We start from the raw sequence: 27,414 nt of genomic DNA, 5'->3' as shown, positions 1-27,414 counted from the left end.
ACCCACCACTTTCCAGTGTACACCTGATGGTCACCAAAAACGCATCTGTCGCACAGATTCCTGTGTTACTACTGCCTACAAAGACTAACACAGCTTGATGGAAAGGTACCAGATGCTTCCTGGGTGCTCTGAACCTGCTGCAGGCATCTGGGCAGGGAGAGAAGGTAGTCCAAGACCCCGATTTTAAAGACTGCAACTGGAGTGCAGCACTTTGGTGTACATCAGGGCACTCAGCCAGCTTCACCACTAGACAAGATTTACTCAGGAGCTTAATATAGATTCACAAAAATAAAACAAAGTTACAAAGACGGCCAAACAACATTGTTTGGATTATTATGATTTTACTTCCCAGGAAGGACTGTCCTTAGCGCTTCCAGTATTTCAGCTCCCTTGGGAGGGCAGCTGATGACTTCCGCTTCTTTCCTGAACATCTGCAGATCTAGAGTTCCCACTCTTACCGGTAAACATAGTTTAACATACCACCCTGGACAATCCGCTCCCTCCCTAGTCAAAGGACTGAACTCTTCTTTCCTCTCTCATCCTCTTGATGCACCCTTCCTTCTCTGAAACTGGGCTCTAGGGAAGCTCTGTAAGGGAAAACAGCATTTCATTCCCCCTCCCAAAGATTAGGAACCTCAGGTGTGCCCATTTCTTGCTTTACATGACTTTTGCCTGCCTACAGCCTCCTTAAAATAGCCTCTCACATCATGAGAAATTCTGATGGTACTAAAAGTGGCCTTAGATTGCATAGTGCTTCACTTACTAAGAGGCTTGCATGGAGGTTTTATCGGGCATGCAAACACGGAGGGTGATTTGGGGATGGGATGTCCCTGAAGGTACGGTCCTTACCTTGTAGTCGGTTAGTTTTGGAGGAACCCTGTCACAATGCACAAGCATCCATCCTCTCTCCTGCATGCTGGGATACTCATGAGAAATACAAGATTCTAAATTCTTCTGCTTGACTTTCCCCTGCCTTCTCCCCTGACTTTCCACCCAAACTGTAGACCTGAATACCAAATCATATGATCTGAAGGTCAGGACCACATGGATGCATACGGAGAGCCCACGACTATAGAGTATAAAATCACCTATTTCCAATCTTCATCCATTTCTCATGTGTCTCACCAGAGCAGCACTGATGGCAGTCACCAAACTACACTAAGACTCACCACACTAGCAATAGACCTTGGCAGACATAATCCCATCCAGGCCAGTCATATATTTTCCACAGAAGCTGTACAGGAATGCCTCATGCCTCAGCATTTAAGAGGCATTTGGACAACACCCTTAATACCATGCTTTAACTTTTGGTCAGCCCTGAAGTTGTTAGGCAGTTGGACTAGATGATTGTTGTAGGTCCTTTCCAGCTGAAATATACTATATATTCTATGCCATTATTCTTCCTACCTGGGAAGGAGACATGTACCTTCTGCTCACCTGGGGGAGAGAGCTGTGAAATGTGGTTTTTGAAAGTCTTCTGTGTCCATCCAGTTGAGTTGGGTTTCCACAGGATGGCAACACCCCACATCTCTGACATGAGCGAGGCTCAGAGATCGAGTCCTCGGGCTGAAGCAGGACGTGCTCCTCAGCTAAATGCTTGCAAACCTTTTTGAGGTCAGCAATACCTGCTCATTTCCCTGTGGATTTTTTTTTCTCCTTGTACTAATTTTTAGAAATGCCTGAGCTGCTTCCTACGGAAAAACATGCTAAACCACAAGAGCCTGAGAACACCAGTACTCCCTCAGAGAGAAGGTCCACCTGGCCCAATAATTTTGTCTCCGAAGTGGCCAAACGTCAGTGTCTAAAGGAGAGCACATGAGCAGTGCAAGTCTGCTTCTGCCAGGGTGCTGGGGGGGCTGATAGGCCCCAATGGCGGGACCGGCCTCCCCTGGGACCCCCACGCCCACCCTCTGCTGCCAAGGGCCCGGGGACGTGTCTCGGCTCAGCCTTCAGTCCCTGCCGGAGCCGTGTTGTCGCTGTGCCCGTCTCTGCCCCCGTCCCCTGGGTGGGCCTGGGCCCTGCACTGCCCAGAGCTGCTCTCCTGGGGGGAGCCCTCAGGCCCAGGGCACGGCGTGTCAGGCAGAGCTCGAGGCACCACAGAGCACGGCTCTGCGGGTCTGTTCCCGGGGCTCACCGGGGCTCAAATAACCGTGAGGCTGTTACTTGCCTGCAATGCCAGGGGGTTTTCAGCGCCAAAAACGCTTTCAAGGACACATATCACAAAGGCCACAAGTGGAAACAGGATTTTATTTTATGCTATTTTATGTTATTTTATGTTATTTGGTATTTTTCTGAATCCATTTCAGAGCCGATGCTCACAAGCATGAACACAACGCGCATGCGTAGCCAGGAGCAGGCTGATGCGTTCTTCAGTTTAGCTTGAAAAAACATCCCTTGCAGCCTGGCAAAGCAGAGCTGCAGAAAGTAGGAGCAGGAAAACAGGGCAAGCAGTCCCTGGTTCCTGAAAAGCGAGAACGTGAAGAATGAGGATCAGGACCAACCACACACTAAAGAAGAAGAAGAGGTGTGTGGTACCGTGGGGTGTTTTCCAAAGTATGACAGGTATCCACGACAAACATAATTTCTGCATTCCAAAACTTGCTCCGCTGTGCTTCTTGGCCAGTGATGCATGAAAAGCGCGTGATGCATGAAGTATTGCACGCAGGGAGAGCTGAAAAGTGGCAGCTCCGGATGGTGCAGCGAGCCTGGAGCCCTTCCAAGCGCAGAATGATTTGCACAAGCAAGAACCCCTGGGGAAACGAAACAGAGGGAAGAGCAGAGCTCGCTCCCGTTACAAACTTGCCCTGGGCAAGAGAGCCCGAGGGATCCAGGGCATGAGTGGCACCTTGGAGGTGCAAGAGCAGCAGGCAAGAACCGAGCCGAAAGGGCCCGGAGGAGCCCTGGCAAGGGGCTGTGCTCAATGCTACAGAGGACAAGAAGCAACCCCCAGGGCCACACTGGGGGCCCACCCTAGGAGTCCAGAAAGCTTCCTCCCCCCGGATGCGGGGCACGAGGGCCACCTTCGTGGAGCAGGAGCAGCAGGCACCTAGCCAAAATGGCCCAAAGGGGCCCTGGCAGGTGGCCGTGCTCAGTGCTGCAGAGGAAGGCAAAAAAACCCCAGGGACACTTGTTAGCCCACCCTGGGGGAAAAAAAGCCTTCCTCCCCCCAGCTGCAGGGCATGAGAGGCTGTCTTCGTGGTGCATGAGCAGCAGGCAGTGACCCAGCCAAAAGGGACCCGAGGAGCCCTGACAAGTGGCCATGCTCAGTGCTGCAGAGGAAGGCAAAAAACCCCCGGGGACCAGTGCCAATCTGCCCCGGGGGAAAATTCCTTCCTGACCCCAGTGCTGGCGATCGGCTAGTCCCTGAGCACGTGAGCAAGACCTGCCTCCTCGTCCCACGGGCTGGTCAGCCTCCCAGGAGATGCCTGAGCCCTATTCTCCTCCCTCAACCTGGAGCCACCTCAGGGGCTTCCGAGAGTGGCCAAATGCCCCCGGCCTGATCAACCTTGGGGACAAGAATCCTCCCTGCACCTGGCAGGGCACCAGTGGGTGCTCCAAAGCACTGGGACCCCTGCCAACATCTCTGCATCCCATTTCTTACAGCTGCTGCCCCTGGCTCTGCAGGGGATGAGGATGGTGAGCTCTGCAGTGCTCCTCCAGAAGGCATTCCCTTGGTCTTGCCACTGCTATCCAGCTGAAAAGGCCTGACAGCCGTGGGCACCTCCAGGCATTGGTGTTCTTCTCACCTCCAGCAGCCTCACCCAGCCTCTGGTCTTCCTCCCTCAGTCCCCGCCAAGTAATTCCACCGGCTCCTCAAGGATGTCCTCTCGGATGTCTTGGGGCTGCCCCCGGGCCAGCTCTGGCAGTGGGACACGGGAGGACGCTCCCTTTTATCCTGCCCCGGGGCATTGTGACTGCTGCGCTGCCGGGTGGTGGCACTGTGACATGGGGGTGACGGGACCCCCCATGTGCAGCCCTGCCTGCTGCCCCACCACCCAGCATCCTTCGTAGGAAGGCCTTTGGGGTGCTGGCCCTGAGGCAGTCCCTGTGCCCAGGGGGCTGTCCCTGCCCTTGGTGGCCATGCACTGGGCACAGCTGCTGAGCATCCCCGACGCCTCCTCTGCCACTTGGCACTTGTTCAATTTCATGCCAAAGACGATTGCCCAATGCTCCAATCTATCTAGATCCCTCTGCAAGGCCTCCTGTCCTTTGAGAGAGTCAACAGCACCTCCCAGTTCAGCATCATAAACAAACTTGCTAACAGTGCATTTAACTCCTGCATCCAGATCACTGATAAAGATATTGAACAGAACTGGCTCTACAATTGAGCCCTGAGGAACACCGCTGGTGACTGGTCACCAGCCAGATGTAGCCCCATTCACTACAACCCTTTGAGCTCTGCCATCCAGCCAGTTCTTCACCCCACGCGCCATGTACCTGCTTATCTCACAGCTGGACAACTTGTCCAGAAGGACGCTGTGAGGGACAGTATCAAAAGCCTTACTAAAATCCAGAAAAACTACATCCACCACCTTCCCTTCATCCACTGGGCAGGTGACCTTATCGTAGAAGGATGTCAAATTAGTTAAACAGAACCTTCCTTGTGTGAACCCATGTTGACTGTGCCTGATGATTGCATTGTTCTTTAAATGCCTTTCAATAGCACCCAGTATGATGTTCTCCATAATTTGTCCAGGTACTGAGGTTGGACTAACAGGTCTGTAGTTTCCTGGGTCTTCCCTCATGGCCTTCTTGTAAATTGGAATAACGTTGGTTAGTTTCCAGTCAGTGGGAACCTCCCCAGACTCCCAAGACCTTTGGTAGATGATTGAGAGGGGTCCTGCCATAACATCCACTAGCTCTTTCAGTATTGTGGGATGAATCCCATCAGGTCCCGTGGACTTGTGAACATTCAGCTGATACGGCTGGTCCCTTACAATTTTATTGTTCACAAATGGGAAGTCACTGTTTCCACACACACGGTCCTCTGACTCAGGGGACTGGGCAGCCCAAGGTCTATAAGTATTATTAAAAACTGAGGCAAAAAAAAGCATTGAATGCATCTGCTTTTTCTTTGTCCCTATTTGTCAGGTGACCATCTTCAAGTATCTTGGCTGAGCGATTGATAGTAGGCACCCACAATGACACCTGCTTTGTCTTCCATCCCCCTAATCCTCACCCAGAGGCTTTCAACCACATCACCCCGAACCATAAGGGCTGTATAGTCAAGCCTCTCCCTTACATACAGTGCAACTCCTCCACCTCACCTGCCTTGCGTATCCCTCCTGAACAGCCTGTAGCCCGCTATCCCACTTGTCTACCTCCTTTTGTGGGAAGATGTTCAGATCTTATCTAAAACCCTGGCAAATCTCCTTTTCCTTTAGGATTTAGTATTTTGAGTACTGAAAGAGTAAGGAAAGTATGTTCTTGTCATTTTGTATGTTTGTGCCAATTTTGGCACGTACATTCAGACTATGTAAATACGGGCATTTATACCATAGACATTCATTTGGTTGTGGTGATGCCAGAGGTGACAGAAAAGGGTTTGGTTCCCTCAGCATGAACTTTGCAGCGACACAGAGAGCATGCTGTTTATGGTGAGGTCTTCATCTTGGAAAGAAGTCTTGAATTGTTTTGTGTTCTTTACCATATTTTTTCTTGCACTTCAATAGCTCTTTTCCTCCTTTGGTGTAGGAAAACATCTGTTTCCATGACATGGTCTTGCAGAACCCAAGTCTACATGAAGAAGTTTTACCTCTTTCGTCTCAGGAATGAGGCTTCTGTCTCAGGACTTGGGTCCCTCAGGTTTGTTGTCCTGATGCACGCATGTTTCCCAGACTTCGGTCATGAGGGCACAGAAGTCAGCATTGTGCCCCACTGAAGTGTGGAAACCTCCTTGGCAAGCTGGGGCATGGTCCTTAACAAAACACATTTCCCCCCACTTCTCCTTAATTTGCTCTGTACCAGTGGGTAGCGGCTACCTTAGTCATATCACCTGCATGCTGGGGATCGAGAAGCCACCTGTCTATGAGAGGGACAGGACTTTATTGAAATAGATTATTTTTTCCACTGGTTGCATTCAAATCCTAAACACATTTCTTTGCCTCCCAAAACCCAGAAGTATCTCAGATCAAGGGACAAGCCTTCATATAAAATGAGAAGGCTCTCCTAATTGTGAACGTTTCTTATCTTAAAGAGATAATTGGTGAAATATATATTGTTAGAACACCCATCAGCACTGCCAGAGGTCTGTCATTTCCATTACGAGCCTGAGTACTGAAGATAAAGTAGAATTAGGCTGTTATTGTCCCTTGTGTTAGAGCCAGCCCCAGCACAGGATGTATCAACTCACCTATATTAATTATATTTTTAACTGAATTTGATCTCAACTTATTGAAATTCAGAGAGCTGAAATGAGGGTGGATACAAAGAAAACCAGAAAAAAAACTTGCTCTAAAGAAGGGGGGGGAAAAAAAAAATTGTTCTGGCTGTTCATATGATCAAGAAATAGCCATTCAAAGTAGCCAGGTTCACAGGACAGATGGTTTGGATACAGTGAGTCTATCTTACAAACAGTGTTTCTTGTATTTTAGGCTAGCAGGACAAAGACTAAGAGGGGAGATAATTGTTCCTCTCTGTAACTACAGCAGAACAGTATGTGCTAGAAGAGAGGAAGCTGAGGTATATCTGTTGGTTTTGTATATAAACCCCAGCTTTGAACAAAGTTGCACAAAGTGGAATTTACATACATTTACTTTAGAAAGTGTGTCAGTAGAGAGCTTCTGGATCACTGATGCTGTCATGGTCAAATGTTGCAAATTCGGTCTTTCAGAGATTGATCAAAGGCAATCTTAAGAGCAGGAAGGTTTGCTACTGTCCCTGCTGCCATTGGAAAGCCATGCCAGAGCCCCCCCACCTTCAATATCCCTTCTTCCAATTTCCAGCCAAACTCTTTTATGGTCAGTTGTTCTCATGCCAATACTTTATTTTAGGCTAAACAACAATTTTTCCTCCTTGCTCTTTGTTCCCCTCGCATGCACTGATGGTAATTATAGCATCTTCACAGATGTCTTTTTGCTAGACTAAGTAAATCCTGCTCTTGCAGTCCCCTCTCAAAGGGTTTTCATTTTCCTGGTCACACTGTCTGTCCTGTCCTTCTGTGTGCTGAGGTGTCTAGGACCATATGCAGTATTTCCTACGAGGTTGCACTGATGCTTTGCGCAGGGCTATTGGTTTTCCCTTCTCTGCTGGAAATGGATCACCTGATATGATCACAAGCTAGATTTCCCCTATATTTCTCCTTTTCACAGACTGTCACATGAGTTTTCATAAATAATCCTGTCTGTCATTAATTGTCACTATTATTTGTCCTCTACATCATGCTTCAAGAGAGTTTCTAGCCACCAGGAAAGCCAAATTCTGGGACAGATTCAACTTTTACGACAGGGTGGGGAAGAAAAATCCTAACTAGTTTTAAAACTCAGCCTGATAAATGAAAAGGAATATATGATGTGACTGCCTGAAATATCAGGAGTCTGGACCTCATGATCCGTGAGGACCTTCCCTATCCTGAGTCCAGAATTACTAAATATAATATACGATAGAGTCACTAAAAATATCTAGCTAATCACTCACATGCCAATAACATTTTAGGTGGAATTTTGAAGAGCTAGAATGAGCTGAGTACCTAAGTCTCTTCAGCCCCTGTAGAAATCGCAGACATTTTTTAATTACACTTATTTCTATTTCCAGTGATGGTTATGGAACTATATTAACTTAGAAAGTTCTCATTTCTTAGTATTAATACACTAAATGAGCATGACAGAAAGTTGTAGATCAAAAGGAGTATCCATGTTTTGAACACACAGGAATGAAAAACAAAGGAGAGATTAGAAATTTTGTGCAGTTGCAAAAGCCAGAAACTGATCTCACCTCTCCCAATCCTCCCTACAACACCTAATTGGTGTGAACATCTCCCTTCCTGTGCTGTGCATCTACTGTTGAGTGAGTCAGAGAAGGCTGAATCAGGAAACACATTTCCCATTTAGATCCGAAACCACTTGGCTCCACAGTAGTCAATCTCCGTTGCATAAAGCAGACACTGAAAACAAGACCAGTCCTGAGGAAGTTGTCTCCTGTATTCCCATGTTTCCTGCTGTTCCTCAGTTGCCCCATTATTCTGTTAGAATAGCATGAACATGACAATGAAAGTCTCATTTAGGGTAGCGTTTACTAAAAAGCCTACTTAGGTGCTCAAATCTTACTTTTAGAAGTAAGACATATGTGACTAGCTCCAGTGAAGAACCCAGATGTCGAAAACATAATTATAAATAGCAAAAATGCAATACAAAATACAACCGAACACTCCCCTTCCCATTCAGTGCCTACCTTCCTTCCCTGGGCATCTATGGTTGATTTTCAGGTTCCCTAGTTTCATGTATCCATACCAAAGCACCACAATATTGGGTTGATGTCTGCCATGTGCCTACGCTCAGCTGGGCTTCCAAAATTAGGTGTTTGACCCCCAGGGCTCCAAGGAGGGGAGAAGAAGAGGAGTGAGATGCCCGGATCACACCTATATACACCAGCAGTATGAGGCCATCCAAAAAAAAAAGTAATCCCATGGCAGCCTAGGGATTACAACAAGCAGGATGGCAACTCAAGAAAATAGTAACTCTATTATAGACCTAAGCCCAAATACCTCCTCTGACTGAGGGGATCCTGTGCCCTCCACAGCACACCTCACCCCAGTTACCCCAAAAGGGGACATTTTCTTGCTTCAGATGTTCTGCTTAATAAAAAATCCTAATTCTTTAATTGAAAAATGCAAGAGAAAGACTTGACAGTCTGTCCCCTGCTGTAAGGATGGTCTGTGTATTATCCAGCAAGTGTTTAATGGAAAGAGTTCAGCATGGTGCTTACTTTTCTTTCTGCATAAGATCCCAAGTTACTTTCAAAAACAGCACTTGGATGTTTTTAACAATTCTGTCTTTTTTTATCTATCTAATAGATTTTTGAATCCAACTAAAAGTCTTTACCTCCATAATTTATTGTGGCAGTGAGTTCCACAGATTAACTATATATGACATAAAAGGGCATTTTCTTTACTAGTTTTAAATTTATTGCCTTTTAATGTAATTAGGTATCCTCCTGTGCCTCTTTCACAAGACAGGATAAGTAAGAGCACCTGCTGACCTTCTTTGTGCCATACATTATTTTATATACCTTTGTCATGTCACTTCTTATTAGTCTCTTTATTACACTAAATAGCTATAATCTTTTTAATCTCTCTTATTATGAGATACTATCCAACCTCTAATCGTTTGCTTTGCCCTTACTGAGAAGTTCTTGGGTATTCAAGTCTCTCCAGGTATTAATTTAAAAGTAACGTATAATTTACAATAATTTAACCTTTAGAAAGTCTTGCATTGTTTAGACGACTAGGTTCATTCTATTATCTATCCTTTCTATACTGGTGCAGATTTATCAGGAAAACAGTGCCTCTGGGAATGATCTTTGTTGGTAGCAATATTTGCAAACAAGAGAGACCAAACTCAGCCTCAGATACTTTACGTATTTGGGGCAACACTTCGGGGTGTACGCCAGCTCCGGGCTGGTTTTACATTTACAATTAGTTTGAAACTGTAGTCAAATCCATCCTACACACACCTCTCCAATGCTGATGCCCAGATCATGCTTCAGGTGACCTTACCAGACCTTCCCGTAGCACCTTCTGCTCAGTTTCTTCTCAACAACTGTGGGTTGGTGATTTCCTTTTCATGGAGGTGGGTCCCAGCCAGCTGCTCGCGATGGAGAGTCCCAGCACTCAGCACGATCAGCTCACCCAGTGCTCCTGGCTCAGATTCCTGCTGTTGATGGAAACTAGAAGAGAATCTCCAGTTTCAGTATCTCTGAGTTATCACATTCGCTGAACAGATAGAAATTCATGCAAGCATTGAACGGACAGCTCAGTGTAGTGTCAGTGCCAAAATGCAGCGTATAGTTCAGGAGTTTGAACAGCACCAGAGCTTTCTCATCTCTCCCAAATATTTTTGGGTTCACAGTTTCTGTTTGAGTAGGCAGGGAGACTAGGTGAGCTCAGGTGGGTTGCTAGCCCCAGCATAGGATAATTTCTACCACCAGCACAAAACAAAGTTGTTCTCCTGGTGTAACTCAACCGTGGCTTAGGAGGAATTATCTCCAGGTATTATAGCTCCTTATCTCTATTTAGACAGTGCCTGTTCTGCACCCCAGAAAGGTCTCACTGCCATCATCACATTTATTTTAGGGTTCAGGTTGTATTCTTAAAAGCCATCATTTAAACATTATAATCCCTCTGTCCAATTGATTCACAATTTCCCTCTATCTTCTTCCTTAAGCCTCCCCAACAGGGACCTGTCTTCTCAGGGCCTGGTAGCTGTGCCACACCAGGGCACCCAAGCTGCAGGATCCATAGAGGGATGCAGCATCCCACTAGATATTTAAGCTTTGCTAAGGCTGAGCAGTCACGATGCCAGTTCATCCCATACCAACAGCTTCTGGGCTGCAGGTGCTAAGAAGAAAATGAGTGAAAAGTCCCCCTCTCTTCTTTTTCTTAAACAGAAAGACATCCTTTTTCCACAGACACAAAAAGCTGAAACTCTGGGTTCACTCCAGTTGCCTAACCCCAAGCACCTAGTACCACTGGAGATGCCATAGGCAGTGACAAAACCCATGGCAGGTTGAGAGATACAACATGGAGACTATGGGAGACCCTCATCCTTCTGATCAGCATGTTGATACCAGCTGCTACAGCCCAGGCAATCTCGAACAGCAATTCTTAGGCACTCAGGCTGAGCCTTTTCTCTAAAACTTTAGTCCCAAATCAAGCACCAAAAAATATTTTTTGTGGAAAGTGGCTGACTATTCACAGTTCAGCTGTCTTCAGAGCTGGCATGTTAAAAAGCATCTAATCCCAACAACTGCTTTCTGAACATAACACCCACTGGAAGGGGAAAAGAAAGCCCTAGTACATTTATGCGGTGTTTCTAAAGCAGCAGCACTCTTGAAATTGTGTAGGAAAACAGAGCCATCTACAGGGGAAACTATTCTGGTTTGGCAAGAAAATGGATCCGATGAAGCAACACGTGAACCTGTGCAACCAGCACAAGGGCAGGACCACCCAAACGCTGTGTTACGAGCAGAACGACGAAGGCTACATGAATATACTCGATATGACAGAAGTCTTGTGAATCAGGCTTAGTGTCTCTGACTCTTTGGTTTTGGCAAACCAATTCCATGAACATTCAACCAAAGCAACCACTAACTTAGTTAGTTACTCCATCCTTACATTTGTATTACTAGTAATTGCTGGAAGACACTTTTACAGGTACATACCTTGTACACCTACTCGGGAGACAGGCTCTGTCCAAGGCTGTGGTCCCACCCCACGTTTTCACACCCAGGTCCTTTCAATCAGCCCTCTGCCCCTTGGTTCCCTCAGCATGCCCATGCCGTATCAGAGACACGCAAGCTGGCAAGCAAGCTGTACATAACATAGTTGCCTTGGCTACAGAAGATGTAAACCAACTTATCCTGCCTGCTGTACAATGGAAAAAGGCAACATCCGGCACCTTTTTGGTATTTAATAGTGTATGTTCAGTTCTCTGCTGGCGACTGTAACAACCAGTAGATAAAAATTCACGGTCTCACCAACAGCACAGGGAATGACTCCTAATTGCCTTTCTGCTTCCATTGAAAAAAGTCTCAGGGCTGAAGTCTCCTTAATTCATTTTCCTATTGTTTGACTGTCCCACTACATGTCTTCAACAGAGAAGATGTTAAAGGAGAGAAAAAGGAAGGAAAAGAAGAGTTGGCTGAAAAGAGTGACTGTTTGGACGAGGGTATCTGGAAGTCTTAAGAAACTGTGGCAGAACAGCTGCTTAAAATGCCACGTTAGGAAATATAAGATATAAGGTCTTCAGTGTCTGGAGCTGCTAGAACTTAAGGAAACAGCTTCAAGAGTTTCACCACGGCCAGATGACAAAGGTTGTTTTGTTACATTAACACAGGGGCTTCCATACTTAGCTGGATTAAGACGATTAAAATGGCACGAAATCAATCTTTCTTTAAATACTTAAAAGCAGAGCAAAAATTAGGTTGACCGAACCCTCCCAAATTGATTTCCATTTCTGTAATGACTGATTTATGTGATATATAAAGTTCAGTTTCATATCTAGCTGGACTTCTAAATGTTTGTATGTTCTTACTTATTCAATCATATTCTCTTGTAGGATTATTATTTTAAACTCATCCAGACTTGAGCTTTTTGAGTTATTAGAAAAAAATTCCATAGACTTACCTTTGGCTGAATTTAATAATAGTTTTAATTCAATTAAATCTAATTGAATTACATTAAATGCATCCTGCAATTTTATATGTACTGACCGAGCTGTACCATCAATGGAACAAAGTCATCAGTGTAACAGTATAGCTTTGAACTTTAATATTGTTGATATAGGTCATAATATAGGAAACTAGGACTTTTGTGGGTAGAAAAGATTTCCCTTGGCCTAAATAGTCTCAAGTTCTGTGTCAAAAAGAACAATGGTTGTGTCTCGTACTTTATTGTTTCCATCTGGTTCAGATATCACACACAAAGATACCAAACAGTGACCCCTCATGAGATGGCTATTGACTTCACTGGGAGCCGGATGGGATGGGAGGGTTAGGAGGAGGATCATGTATATAGGTTGTCTGGAGCCTTGCTAGCACAGGACAACTTGGGTCCACCACTCTCCTTGGCCAATTATATCTGAAGACAAAAACTAGCGAAAGATATTTTGAAATCTTTTTGAAAGGATTTTGCTGCTCTTTCTTCTGTTTTAACAATGAATTTAAATGAAAAACACATGGCAATCAATTAGACATGGACTGTAAGCTCTTCCAGACAAGGGCTGCTCTTTTTGTGTATACATACAGCCTGAGATATGTTGCTGTTAATTTTAACTATCTAGAAGCTGTGTGTCTAGTTTAAAGCAGTTGTCCAGGCTTCCGCTGAACTCTTTGCAGAGAGTCCTTCTAAGCAATCCACCTCATCTATCTTTGATGACATATATTTTAGCACTATGGAAAATTTTTGCACTGACTCATATTTATACATTGCCTCATACAAGCAAAAATGCTGGTTTAACCCCATGTCCTCGCCTTGCCACCCGTCCATCCCCAGTCACTTATAGCCTCAATAGGTGGAGAGGAGTGGATCTCCTCTGTCAGGATGGCACTTTTGCATTCCTGCTACTACCCTGCTTGGTTAAAATCAGTCCGCCTGGGGGAAAAGAGCCTCCAGGAGGCCCAAAAAAGGGACTGAGTTGTGAAGGTGAAGCATTGTTCCCCAGGGGCTGATGCCACCGGAAGCAAGAGGTGTGCAAGCAAGGAAGGTGCAGGTAGTAGAAGTCAAACAAGTATCTCTAAAAGGAGAGCTGGACCTGGAAAGGAAGGAGAGATCTCTAGATCTTGATCTTCAGGCAGGTTGTGCAATTCTTCCTCCAGCATGTCTGCAGCCATTCTCCACTCCATGTTGCCTGGGAATTCAATGAGCGCTCTTTCTACTCCATCATCCAAGTCACTAGTGAAAATACCAAATACCACCAGACCCAGGGTAGAGCCCTTTGATACTGATTCCTAGCTCAGTGGTGACTCACTGACAACTATATGGTTTCTGACCAGCTGCATACCTTAAATGTTAGATCTTCTCCTTTTCAAGGTGCATCAAAATATTCTAGAATAGATATTTTGTTGAAATGTGGTGCAAAACCAGATCTTACAGATGCTGTGGCTAAAAGAAAGGCACTTGAGAGTAGTTAAAGTTTAGCAAATGGGATCATTGCTGAGATTTTTACACATGCATTTATGCCCTTTTTGTGCCCGGTCTCTGATAAGTGAGCAGCAGCTATTTTAATCACTACAACAGCACTTCATACCTAGAAATTTCCACTGAAAAAAGTCAGTTGGCTTCCAAAGGCACAAATGTGTGAAAGAGGTCAAGAAAGCAACTTTAAATACCAATAGCTGTTTCCCTCAGCATCCTAAACCTGGGTGAAACATACAACTTCCCTTGACTGTTACTTTTTTCCTAAAGGGATAAGCATAAATCTAATTTACGTTTCTAATTTTTATAAGACGCTGTGCAATTTTTAGCTCATTCTAAAATATTTCTTCAGGGACAAACTCACAGCAGACAGGCTTGATACTTACCTCTGATTTTCTGTAAAAAGAACATGTAACTACTTCAGGTAATGGGAAGATAGAACAGCATCTGGTTGATCAGCTAGATTAGAAAACAAAGAAGAAAAACATAAAACTGGACAAATCACATGGTAGGCACATTGTCTTTATGAGAACATACGTGTACATTTGCAGTAAGTGCAGGGAGAGGGGCTTCTCTCAAAGGTATTTACTTTCTAGTAACAGGAAGAGAGGAAAGAAGTAATCTAAGGGATTATCTGCACCAGATAAAAGCACTCTGATAAACTCCCATACCTATTAACAGCTCATCTCCAAGAAAACATAGTAGAGCCCACAGGCAGGGCAAAAATGGACGTTTACCTCATACAAAATTTTCTCCCAGGCTCTTCCAGTATGAGGAGAAGGAGCAGATGAGGAAATCTGGGGGAAGAGGTCTGCAGGGTTGCCCCTCTCCCACCCTAAACCACCATCCTTCCTCCCCGTCCTGAGCTTGGCAAGCCCACATAATGCTCTCCCTGTTCATGCTTTACTTTGTGTAAAAGCAGGGGGAAAAATTAGCTCGCAATGCACTTAAGGAAGGTTGTCAGCAGTGGGGGAAGAAACTGGGAGACAACTTTTTTTTGCTTCTCCATGACTGGCCCACATAATGGCTCGCTCTGGCTCAGAGTCTCAGGTTTTTCAAAACGCCAGACGAGCTCTTCCGTCAAACGTACAAATCTAACCTTCACTGCTGCTCATTCCGCTGCACAACCCTAAGGAGATACCTCTACATTGCAGCTGGAGCTCATGGCTGGCTCCACACACACTGACCGCAAGTTTGATGCAAGCCGGGCAGGGTTGCAACAAATCCTCACTGGCCATCTGTGGGGGCAAGAGAAGAACAGGAGCATCCTAACAGGCATGAGAGGGGGGTTCTACATGAGTTCTCTCAACTGGATTCCCCTCTTCCAAGTATGTTAACGCAAAGCAGCACCCTAAGAAGCCAGACGTGTAAAGCTTGGCTACTAGGCTCTTTCCTTTCGACACCGGTCACTGGGCTGAGCGGGCATCCGCAAACTCAGGAACCCTAGGGAAAAGTGCTGATAGCTAAACATACTGAAAAGGACAGAAACTCAGCTAGGATAAATGTGTGCAGCTTTGACAAAGTATGTGGGTCTGGCCGTGGCAGTTTACATTTTTAGTGCTACAGCTCAGGCAGACTTTAGGATGGGCAGATGCACTACCCCACCAGCCTGTCCCGCTTCACAGCTGGGCAAGCTGCAGTAATCCAGCACTTGATTATTTCACACTTGAGTAGTACCTGCCAGCCAGAACAGGAATTTCCCATTTAGTTTTAGGGTTGATTCATGTTTCTTTGACAGCAGGTTTATGGAACAAGCTTTCCTTTAGGTTTTTCTTTGTGTTTCCCTGGTGTCTTGAATCAAAAACTCTCACTTCAGGCAAAATGGGAGAATTAGTCTCCTGTTGGTGTCAAATGAGTCTACATGAGAGCCCTAAATATCACTTCTGTGACTAAGTTATAGTAACTCCTAAGAGTAAAGGGAAATAACACTACTGCCTATGTATACAAGCAACAATTCTTGATCTGTTTTGACAGGTCTCTCTTCCTGATCAGAGAAATTTCCTGAATTTCTGTTTGGTGTGATGGGTAGAGATCAATCCTGTACCCTTAAGATGCCTTGGTAAAGATCTATCAAAAGTTACGTTTTTGTTCAAAGACTTAAGGTTTCTGCACAGATATAAGAGAAAAAGAAAAACAATTCCAGGGCAAGTACAAATCATGGACTTTAACGACCCATGAACACATGCGATTCTTAAACACTAGATTACATAGTATTAATCATATTGTTCTTTGAGGAAAATGTACAAGTTTGAGGAGTTCTCTGAAGCAACTCAAGTTTTATGTGTTTATCTCCAGTGAATATAGTCTCAATTCATACAGAAAACCATGCTATTTATTAGTCAGATAGGTAAATCATATTTAGATCAGACTATGTAACTAGATAAATTCAAATCACAGTAGACACATTCAAATCACAGCACGACTTTTGTCTGCTGAGGCTTCAGGCTGGAGCTTCTCTCCCCCATTATTTTCACGGTCTGCTTTCAGAGTTTATTGTAACCTCAACATTTCCAGAGAGCACCAAGGAAAAAATATTATATTTCTAGCCAGTTACTCGATTGCCAGTATACTAGGACTTTATATTGATTTTCTGTCCTCAGCTGCTAATGTGGTGCACTTCTCTCTAGTTTTCCCCACACAGGTCACTAAGATTTATGGCTGATGCAAAGGAGATGAAACCAGAAGGCAGACTGCTGAATTGCCACTGCTGGAAGCCACCTGCTGCTGACCGACACCGGGTCACACACAGCTCCTAAATGCTTCAGACCACCCCAAAAGCTCTACTCGACATTTTGCTCCTCGTGTGGGAGAGCTTGGCTTATTCTTGCCATGTTTACTGGCTGGATAATTCACTTCCTCCCCACACTAACCAAATTTTAGCTTAGCTGTTGGATAAAATGCAGTACATCTAAACAAACGATCTGATTTAGAAAAGGCAGGGTCTTCAGAGAGATTGCTTAGCAAGGCACTGCTTAGCAAGACGTCTCCAAACTGGCAATCATTAGTCTTTCATTTCTCTTTCCTAGGAGAAAAAGGCCCCGGTATATTTGCAGGGGTTTTCATAGAATACTGCTAAATAAACCAACATTGGTTTGGGTGAATGTGGAAGGAATGATAAAACCTGTAGCTGCAGTCTGGGGAGGGAGGGAGGGAATGTAAGGGATGCAGAAAAGAAAGGAAGGGCTGAGGTTAGGATCCTCATCTGAGACACAGAGAGGGCTTGGGATGATGGGGATGAAGTGTAGTCCCCGGCCTCCGGACAGTTGAGGGTTAGGATTAGGGTTCCTGGTGAGTAAACTAGTAGCAACGGTGCTTGGAGTGCCTGCAAAAGTATCTCAAAAAAATAATTAAGGGCTCATACTGGCAGTTTCCTTTGTCTCAGTGGATTAGGGTCCTAGCTTGTGAATCAGCCTGGGATTTGGGTTTGGGCTGACAGAAAGTCCAGGGCTACAGCTGGTGTGGGGCTGGAAAGGGGCTGCCAGAGGCAACAGAGGGCTGCAAAATGAACTGTCCCCTGAGAAAGATGTTTCACGCCATTTTACTACTAGGATCCAGAATATTATTTCTGATAAGATTATAGAAAATTCATAGCAACGAAACTCAATATTTTAACACCTTCCTTTTCTTTGCTCAGCTTCAGTCTTTCTTAAAGAGAATTGCACCCATGGTAGATTTTGCACCTTGAACTATGGAAATAGCTTGTCCTGAAAATTAATAAGGAGGTATAATGGTTTAATCCTCATGCATACTGAAAAAAGAAGTCCACCACAGATTACTAAATACACAGAAACATCAGCCAACTCAAAAAATTCAACTTCCCCCGAAGATGTGAGCTTAAACTAGTTGGAAGCTGAGAGAGTATGTGGAAGAAGTGTCAATCTTTTCATACTAAGAGTCATGTTCAGGTGAGGGGATGGAAATGAGTCCCCTAGTTGCCAGGCTTGCTCTGCCCTTGTGCTGTGGATGGCCAGGGCAGGAGGAGGTTGGACAGAAAGTCCCACGACTTGGTGGGGCCACAGATGATGGGGGGGTGTAAGTAAAATGGTATGGGGGGGAACACAGCTGAACCTCAATGAAGTTTTGAGGGAACTGGAGGAGAGACTGCTGCCAGGTGCCCTTGAACTACAGACACACATGGGTATCTCTCTTGCCACTTGAATTGGGGAGCCCCACCACTGTGCCACGAGCACACCAGTGGTCACCCTGGGCACAGGACCTGGTGTGGGATGCACCTTCAGCTCCTCTCCCCTTCTGGGTGTACCCTATGCTCAGGGAGGAGGCAAGGGAGGCACTACACCCACCTTCCTCTTCACCTTTCTCTTGGGCTGAGGGTACTTCACTTCAAATTAAAGCAGCCTCCAGACCCCAACAGCCACAGGGCTCCCTGTGAGCCATGCCTCTGGCCAAGAGCTTCCCAAACAGCCAGGCCCCAGCCTGCCGCACCCGGCAGCCCGCTCCATCCCACCCAGACCAGGTTCTCCTGCAGCATTCCCAGCACCACAATGGCCGGGTGAATGGGGAAGCCTTGGAACTCCTGCCTGGCAGGAGTGCCCCCCGTCCTCCGCCGCCAGCCTGGCTTTGCTGCGCTCTGGTAGCTAAGGGAAAGAAAAGGGGAGACTGCAAGTGAAGCACCTTTAAGGTTTTACCTAAAGGGAAGCATAGCCAATGGAGCCACGCGATTTGCTTCTGTTCAGATATTTTGAACCCATTATGGCTCGAACGGGTCCTAAACGTCCCCAAACACGTTCCCATTATCCGTAATTAAATTAGTTTATTGAGACCATCAATGAAAAAACATTATACAATTAAAACATTTGCACTCAATCAATTTTAATTGTATTCGCTACAATTGCCTGTGCCAAACCAGATGCCTTCTAGCCTGAGATAAGTGAAGGAAAAGCAATTCTTAAAACTCTCATTTACTCAAGTTTGAGCTGATCAAGTAGTGCCACAGTCGGTTTTTTGCCCCCCCCCATCCCCGGAAGAACCCAGCAGCTGCCGCCCCCCGCGGTACCCGCTCCCCGGCGGCGGCGGCCGGAGCGCCGCTCCGGCGGGGCCCGGGGTCGGCTGCGGGGAGGGCCGGGCAGCGCTGGGGCCGGGGGGCCGGAGCCTCCGCCGGTGTCTTAGCACCACCTAGTGCTGTCGGCGGCAAAGTGTCAGCCACCGGTGGGAAAAGGCCACCATCCCTTGCCTTAGGCTCCCGGAGGAGTTCGATAGCTGGTGCCAGAAGACTCCTGCGGGCTTAGCAGAACCTGGGTACCCAAACCGGCGCATCCGAGACCCACCCTCACCTTCCCGGAGAGCCCTTCCCCAGTTATCTCACACTTCTTGGGCTGAGGTCATTGATCAGAGGTGGCTTCAGACCCGTCACAAAGGACAGCTAAAACATCCATCAGCTTTAACCTCCACCACTGAGATTTAAGGCAGCCTGCTTGCCTTGCGTTTCTCTTGGGCTTAGAGCATCAACTCACTCTTCTGCCCAAAACCTCTGGGGGAAGCAGGATTTGGCTTCCCCCCATCCTCAGCCACAACAAAACACAAGGATGTCTTGCAAGTTTCTCCTCTCCCCACTTGCAGCCCACGTCTCCCATGTCCCACATCTCTGGGTAGGAAGAGCCCAGGCCACTGCTTCCTTGGAAAACACAACCGTTGGGGAAGCAGTAGTGAAGTATCTGGTTTTCATCCAGTGCTTGTTTAACCTAAAGAGCTCTTGGTAGTCAGCACGGACCAGGACTATGTCTCTGACCACCAGGTCACGGTCCTGCTTCCCCTCCAGTTCAGTGGGTGCGGTGTGCTCTTTCATAAATCAAAAGCAGGGGACGACTGACCCTAGAAACCTTATAAGCTGCATGTTCTGACCCTCTCCTGACACATGGGCATGATTCAGGCAGAAAAGGGGAGTTAGGCTCAGGGTCCTGCTGCCTGGGAGGCACACCGGGAAGCTGGAGCTTTATCACCAGCCAGATCAGCCAGCAAGGCTAGAAGAAAGCATCACACCCAATGCACGGGCACTGAGTCGCAGCAGGCAGCGCCAGGCTGGGAATCCAGCTGGGAATCCACCTGGAAAGCAGACCTCCCCACAACCCTGAGCCAGGAAGCTCTGATCTCCTGTTTTCACTACTAGCCTGAATACAAACAAGCATGAGACCAGATTCGCCAGTGTTTACATCTTGAAAGAACAGTTACCCATAAGCAGCCTGCCTGGTTTACGTGTGCATATGAGGGTAAAATACTTAATCCACATGATCTGTTCAGCAGGTTTAGGTTGTTTCTACCTCTCAGACTGATGTGCATTTCCCACATATCAAGAAACAATTTTCACCTGTCTGTGAACTTCTGGGTTAAAACCTGAGGCTCTTACAGATTTTCAGTACCTTCAAATTAGAGAAGCTGGTAGGATTCTGCATGTGGAGGCATTCGAGTCCTTTTTCTTACCTCAGTGACTAAGTAGAGCCTTGCTGTAAGTCAAACCAGCGGCAGGACGTGGGAATTCTGGTTCACGTGCTCATACAATATTTGCGAGGCTGGCTCTAAATCCGAGATCTTTGTGCCAGTATTATATCAACATCCAGCCTCTCTCTCTTTAAATATGAATGCTAATTTACTCTGAGCTATGTTCTCCCACTTGTGGTTGAAGATCTCTAATCTCCTTCGCTTCTGTCCCCAAATCCTTCCCATCAAACTGATCACTATAGAAATAGCAGTAATTGATAGCAGGTGTTTCAGACATGTTTACTGCTCTGTGGCACCACTTGCCTCATATCTTGACATATCATTCTCTCTTCCAACATCATGAACTTATGCTCACTGATCCTGAACGGCTGTACGAGAAGATTGATTTAGAGATGGATTAGTTTGCAAGTATTCACTGCTTCTCTTAATAATCGAAGAAACTCGATAGATGTAAGCATTGAGGAAGCCAATACTAATATAATTTTTTTTTGCCAGGGTTCAGAGCAAGGTTTTTCTTTCAATAAATTTTAAGGATTATAGTGTTTCAATTTCTAATTCTCTTCCCATGCTCTGAACAAAATTATACATATCGCAAAATAAAACAATAGCCCAAAGGTACTAAGATCAGTTGTAGATGGTCCAAATTATTCCACAATGTATAAGCTGTCTTGCTGCTCAGCCTGCTCTGTGCTGTGTTCTCCTATGCTCAGGGAAAAACAAAGCATACAGCAACAAAAGAGTAAGAACCTCCAGTAAATGCATCTTGCCAGAATTCAAGTTGGATGGACATGAAGCAGGAGTCTGGAGAGAGAAATTAGGTCTGCAACCATCCTCCAGAAGCTCTGTATAGCAAGTTCAAGAAGGTGTAGGGGGGAGTTCCTATTAATTTTGGTAACACCAGCTAACACCATCCAGGTTGCAAGTGTTCCCCACCTCAGATTGAAATTGCGCCACATCCATGTGACCTAATCCAGATTACACAGCTCCAGACCTCTGCTTCATTGCGTATGCGTTTCTTTTATTCCCTGAAGTGTGGGCCAATACTTTAGCTCACGTGCAACTCCAAACCCTATATGAAACTCAGCATCGGTCTTTTTGCACTCAGCATTCCTCTTATTTGCTGCCATAAACACATCAATATTTCCCCAGTGAGAGGGAAAAATGCTATTACTCCTCTTTTTTTGCAGGAAGGGAAGAGATTCAAAGAGATACTGTCAAAATTGCCAAGTAATTTTGCTAACTGACAGTGCCCTACTTCAGACAGCCATGACCCAAGCCATCAGAGGACCATAACAAGGCGTATTTTGCTGCAAATCCCATTTAACTGCAGCTACCATGCCTTCTTGCAAGGCTGGTTCCCTGTCTTCCACTGAAAGGTGATGCGCTGGGGAACGCACCACAAGCAACAGACTGAAGCTGAGGTTCAGATTTAGTGCTGCCCCCTTCATGGGTCTTAAGAGCCCCCAGGTGAGGAGGACAGGAAAGTTACCCTTGCCAGCACAAACCTGATGGTTTTTAAGCGTCAGAAAAAGCCACTGACCTGCCCTGGTATTTCTGAATACCTCAAACACCAACGACAGCAGTTCATTACTACCAGCAGCAGGCATACGATCTGGAACTAGTGCACTCATGTGCTGAGCTGTATCAGCAGCAAACCCTCTGCAAGCAGACCACAGAAATATTTACTCTTTTCCTTGCTGGCTGTCTAGGATGGCAAGGGCAACAAACTCAGAAATTAAAACTCAGTTACCTTCTAGCCAATCCCTGTGTGACCCCCCCATTCAGGTCACCCGTATTCTTCAAGTTAGTTGGAAAATGGACCCAGATAAACCTTCAGGAGCTCTGCCTTTCGATGTTTCATGTCACCTCCTGACTCACACACACTGCAACTTCTCCATTCCCCTGCCCCTGTAAGTCTTGCCTCGTGGCTCTGACCTTGTGGAACTGCAGCAGTGTTGCACAAGCCATAGTACAACCACAGATCTGGGAACAGACTAGGTTTCTTGAGGTCCCTTGAATATAAGGGACAGATTACTTAAGCAACAGGGAGCAGGACTGAGGTGGTGTAACTAAACTCGTCAACATAAATGCCAGTGACATGCATGAGTGTGCCTGTCTTTAAAGCCAAGGTACAAAAGCTTCACTGCTGGCATCAAACACTGGGTAATGCAGTACTCTCAAGAATAATGCTTTCTTGTCCAGCCTGAACCAAGGAAAGCTCTGGTTCAGCTGGAGCTCAGTTCACCTCCAAAGTGGTGCTGGAGCTGTCTGCTCTGCATCAGATTTCCAGCTATGATCTCCACAGAATTGCAGATTCTGAAGAATTTGGATCAGAAAATGTCAAAACATTGTAAAAAAAAAAAAAAAAAAAAGAAACATTTGACTCTCAAATGTTGATCTTTTCACTGTTTTGAAATGACAATCAAAAATGTCATATTTAAAGTTTTCCCTTTCAGAAGAAAACCTGAATAAATAGTCAAAGCTAACATTTGCTGACAAAGAAAAAAATATTTCAGCTAGCCTGAGTGAGATGGGGTTTCGCAGGGCCGAAATATTTCAACAACTTTCCTCTTTAGCTGGAAACTGGGACCACCTTCCTCAGCCCTAGCCAGCCTGAAAGCACTTGGCAAACACAAATCAAGTCATCCTTTTGCCAGTGGGGGAAGGAGGAGGGGAAAAAGCAATTAAGTGACACGCTTATGATGAAGTAGGATGTCTGTTGACAGAACTACAGAGATACGTCATGGCGTCAATCCTATAATGTATGTGCCTGCCTGGGCACAGGTTCCCTTGCGCAAGATGCCTGGCTGTGAACGCCGGTGATGCCCAGCAGCTGTATCCATCCCTTAGCACCCTCGTCCCCCGCATAGCAAACCCCACCAGGCAGGGAAGGGCTGTAGCAGCAGGAGCAAAATAGTCCAGAGGTTGCCTGCCCTAAAACACACTTTAAAATCTCAGTCTGGCAAACCTTCTTGTTTCTGCAATTTGGTCGTCCTGACTACATACCCAAAGGCTTTTCTTTAACCCCCTCTTCTAAAAGGGAAAGGAAAAAAAGAACAATGCCCAAGAAAAATGTTTTCTTTATGAAGCCATCCAAACTTTTAATTATCTTTCTTTTTCAGGGAAAGCTAATAACGGCAAACCACAGAAAGATACACTACATGGTCTTGTCCTCTCCGATGTTACTGAGAGCAGAGGAACATGAAACTAAATAAAGATGTTTACTGACAGACTAATAAACAAATGGGCCCATTTTGATGTAACCTTGATGAATGGAGCATCCAGGTGTTTTCAATAATGGCAATAAGCACTACAACTCAAAGTATTTCTGATTCAAGTATAATGCATTATTAGGCCATTAGAGGCTGAGTATAGAGGGCCATTTGTGCTCAGCCCTATCAATAATGCTCCTTCCCAGCCTACATTTAGGCCAGGGGAATTAGTCATACGGATATTCTATTTAATAAAAACCTAAAGAAGACGCATCAAGAATCGCATTACATTTTAACAGGGTTACAGTAGTCCAGGAGGACCACAAGTTTAATTTTCATAAGAGCATTCATTCCTCAATTATGTCAAACATGAAAATGTAAATGGCAAATTTAATGCTAACAATATCCCTCAAAGCACATTGGCAGGTAGCAACCATTATGTTGAGTGAATGCTGGCTGCATAACAAGCAGCCCCAAACTAGACAGCAGGGGATTAAAATTGCCAAGCTGAGCTCCGCTGATTACAGCTGCACACTGCCGAAAACATCCTTTGAAATATGCATGCGGACTCTTTCCTCCTGAAGAATTCGCTGACTGTGCAAGAATCACTATTAATATTGGCCGAAGGTGGTAGCCACGAGATGTGATAGGAGCTACACTTTGGGTCCTTCCAAGCAACTGCAACAAGCCAAATTCATGCCCAGATGCAATTCCACCAAAGAGGAGGGAGTTGCATGCACAGACAGACTTCGCTGGCTACTCCTTGCACAAACAGGAGTGCCTAAACAGGGAAGAGAAAGAGCGGGTGGAGGCTGGACGCTCACATCTTGCTTCAGGGACACAATCTCCAGCCTCCCCAAATGATACAAGGTGAAAAAGCAATTAAAATATTCTGTGACAAAGCCAGACTATAATACTCCAAGGTACCTCTCCAATACGCGAAGGAAACCTGTTGCTTCCGTAACCATCCAAACCACAGCGAAATACAAATGAAAGGGATAAGATAACATCATGGATTACATCCTGCACCTTCTGAATATGGCCCGAACCTCTGCCTTTGTGCAAGCGCTTGGCTTCATTGCCATGCTAGGAGTATCCTGGGACTCCGTCCCTGTTTCCATGTAAAATGATAGGATTGGGAGTCAGACGTGCAGTGCATGAAGCACCGATTCCCTGCCAGAGCCTTAAAAGGCAGATGCGTTACTTAATGTGCACTGTGCTGTTAGGTGGTACTGCTGAACAAATGCAGCCAACGCACTTCTGTGACATTTGCAGTTCAAAAGAGTGAGTGGCATTAGGCTCTGCGAAGCATGCCGTGCCAGCTGAGCTCTCTCCGGTTTACATCTCGGCTCATGGAGCAGAAAGTATCACTACCACTGCAGCTCCCAAATGGTTTGTTCAGTACGAAGCAGATTCATATCTCCTACTGAGGTCCACTGGAAGTATGTTTGTGCATTAAGGTCACCTTCTGCATACATTTTTGTGTGTCCTCTTGCATACCTAAGACTACGTAAATGGATTAGTGTGTGCATGTAGCAGACAGATGTAATGAAAATATTAATGGATGTTTTCATATACCATTAATGCAGTCTCACTGAGTAGCAAGGAAGATTTTTTTTTTTCCAAGATTTGCCAAACAAAACATTAATTCTAGATATATACCTATTCCACTTTTTGAGGTAGGAAATGCTACTCAGTCACGTCATCTACCCGACACCTCCAAACCTACTAACAAAGCAAAGTTCTGCTGAAACTGAACACGAATGCAATGCTTAACAAAATCATACTTTTCAGTAGCTTTTTCAACGTAGGCCTGAATCAAAGCTTAGGTTTTTATTTCCCTAATATCCTTAGACTTTTTCCTCATAGAAACATCTAAAACGTATATGCTGGGACACCTGATGTACAGATCCATATTTTTAGAGCCATGCCACTAAAACCTCCAAATGCAGCAATGCTTTAGTTTAAGTGGGAAATCAGCCCTTGTCATCATGCTGCTTGGTTTATACCTAGATGTGCATGACCAAAAAAATCGTATCAGATAACCCTACTGGCCCCACATTCCTGGGAGATGGGAACTTACCCCATCCACCAGTGCGCAACAGAGCCAGGATGACTCCAGCATCTTCCAAGATGCGCGGGATAGAACTAAGGTCAGAAAGTGCTGAAGAAACCTGCACTCTGTGTACCCTGAAAATCTTTAGGTATTGCTTTCTACTTATCTTTATCCGTCCTGGCTCTCTCATTTTCTTCTTCCTTTCTCTTACACAATGCTAATTAAACTTCTCTCCTTTCCATAGGCCTTTCTTTTACCTCCTTTTCTCCACCTCCCTGGTCCAAGTCAGCAGACTCCTGCAATCAGCAGATCCTTCATTATCTTAATCCCCTATCAGAGCAGTCAATTCCTCACCTGCCCTCTCCTTCTGCCACTGCTCCCTCTTCCACCTCCACCCTGTGCAGCACTGTGCTGTTATAGAGTCAACTCTGCTCCCAAACCAAAACCTTGGCATCAGATATTTTTGGAATTTGAAGGGATGAAACGGCATTTCCCCAGTCAGATTCTGCAACTCCTGCTCCTCTTTTTCCCAACGATCCCAAGCCAAGCACTCCGGTTGTTGACAGATAAAACATACATGCTCTACCAGCCAACTTGTTACACACAGGGACCGGCACCAACCCCCATCACACAAAATAAGTTTCTGACACCAAGCTGTCTCATGAGAGAATTACTTCTAATGCTTATGCCGCAGCACAAGAGAGAAGTTTGGAATAAGCAAGCTACCAGTAGGATTGGTAAATTTATCCTTTTCGCAAATCAGCAATAATGAGGAATGAGGCATAATAGCATAAGCAGGGTTTCAGAGATGTTAAAATGCACACACTTGCCTGATTTAACTTCCTTATCTCTTGGATGCCATCCTGCTAAGAGGAGGAATGATTCTGCATCTTGGCCAATAAAAGTGGCAATGTTTTGCTTTGGATTATACCAGCTCAGAAGACAGTTTCCAAGACATCCTTCCACTTGCTAAGTTAGCATGGACACCCTCATCATGCATTTGGAATATAGTGAATTGAAGATGAGAGAGAGAGAGAGAGAAAAATCAGGGAGTAGAAACAAAAGAAAAAAATAAAACATAGCTGAGGAAGTTACTTAGTGAATGGAAAATTTTAGAAGTGATTCTTGCTTGACAATTCAGTCATAAGAAACTAAGTTGTTTTGTATGGACATTTTGGAAGGAGTGAATAAAGTTTTGGGAGGCTTCCTCAAATTTCTGGAGCCACAGAGAAATCCACTATGTCTCTATTTTTTCTTAGCATAACTGAATATTTCAAGGGAGCTCAGTTTTCCAGTGCTGTAGAAGAGTTTGAGCTTTCTTTAATAACCTGCAATAGCAGTCACACTTTACGAAGTGTACAAGCTCCGAACCCAACAGATGTGTTTTCATGATGATTGGTTCTTGTTATTTCAGTCTCTGTGCCCCAGCTTTCCTCCGAGGATCACTGCGGGAACCAGCCCAGAACAAGTGCTACAGCGTGAGACCCTCTGCAGCCAGAGGCTGTTGTGTCAGCACCAGGAAAGACTCAGCTTTCATCAGCCCAAAGTGAGGATCGGTTCGCGCTTCAGTTCTGAATTTCAGCAAAAAAGGCTGTTTCATGGTGGCTTCACAAAACCCCAAAGCAATCAAGTTCTAAGAATTGGAGGGACTTGCCTATGAGCATGCTGAGCCAGCACCACCAAACGCAGGGTTTCCTGGTGGGTCAGCACCCCCCAACCTTGGCTCCCAAATGCAAGCACCCACCTCTGAGCTCAGTTTTCACGTATTAGGAATTCTTCATTCGGAGGCAGCCGTGTTTTCTTTTCTGGGGTGGGTTATTTTAAGCCTATGTCAGATGCTGTCA

The sequence above is a fragment of the Gavia stellata genome, chromosome 6 (assembly GCF_030936135.1).
Source record: "Gavia stellata isolate bGavSte3 chromosome 6, bGavSte3.hap2, whole genome shotgun sequence".
Taxonomy (NCBI): Eukaryota; Metazoa; Chordata; class Aves; order Gaviiformes; family Gaviidae; genus Gavia; species Gavia stellata.
Note: the sequence above shows the minus strand (reverse complement) of the source record.